Here is a 1,259-nt window from a genome sequence, read left to right as displayed (position 1 = left end):
CACAGCTAATAGCTATTACTGTACTTGCAAAATTATGAACTTGTAATGTCACTGTGTGAAACTCTATAGCACAATTCTTCAATCAGCAATCATTCATTATCAACAAGAAATATCACCACTTTTCTGTGTTGCTATTTAAAAGCATAGATCAAAGAGGCCAAAGGCCAAAATGCCAGACTTACATTACAACTATGTAAAGTCAAAAAATAGATCAGCAAAAATGAACACTGAAGCTCCTCATATTAAAAACTATGTTGTGCATTCTGTTTTCTGTTGAGGAATGATTGATGGAAGGCACACAGTGTTTAGACCAGTTTATGTTGTTTGAGAGGCAGAATTTGGCTTTTGTTGCATGTTTGAAATTTTTCAAAGACAATGTGCAATTATGGCCAGATTGCTTTTGTTTAGGACTTTGTGTTACTTGATTTTAAGGTGTGACATCAGAGTTGAGAATCTTTAAAGCAATTGAGAAAACTGTAATCAAGTTTAAGGATGTCAAATTGTTTATTTTATTTTTTGTTGAATGTTTTGTTTGAATAGTACCAATCTTAGTCTTGGTGTATCCTGTTACCCAGTAATGCACTCGAGAGAAAAAAGTTCAGTGAGAGAAGTGATTATGTGCTTGTGCACACAATAGTTTGTATAGCCTACTTGCTTGTCACATGCTAAATTGAACATTTACTCAATGTTCTCACTCAATAACTGTCAGATGTAACTTTATGAAATTGCTGCTATATCACTTTGAATGAATGGAACATTTCCATTCCACTAGTATTCCCCCACAGCCTGAGTACTCTTTCCCTCTCTAATGAGGAAGCTCCACTTAACGGCCTCATAATCTTCTCCACAAGCGCTCCATGGCAACCCACTACCACAACAGTAGCATCAGCATCAGCACCATCATCATCATCATCATCATCATGAGCGGCAGCGGTAGCGGCAGCATCTTCCCCTCTCCACAGCGACGGACACCTGAGCCTGATGCGTTGTAATGAGTCCGCCGGGACACTGACGCATTGAGTGAGAGAGAGAGAGAGAGAAAGAGAGAGAGAGAGAGAGAGAGAGAGAGAGAGATCGCCTCACACTAACGCTCCTGCATCGGGTGCGGGCAGATGGGTACACTAGTGGATGGGTGGTCCAGAGGCTAAACGGACCTCAATGCCTTTTCGTCATCATGACTGACAGCGTGCACTCTGCTCCGCTTTCGCTTTTCCGCTATTTCGTTGTTTAACATCGTTTTTCTCCAGCGATGTACTGCA

This window comes from Alosa sapidissima, chromosome 23 (genome assembly GCF_018492685.1).
Source record: "Alosa sapidissima isolate fAloSap1 chromosome 23, fAloSap1.pri, whole genome shotgun sequence".
Classification (NCBI taxonomy): Eukaryota; Metazoa; Chordata; class Actinopteri; order Clupeiformes; family Clupeidae; genus Alosa; species Alosa sapidissima.
This window is presented reverse-complemented; position numbering follows the sequence as displayed.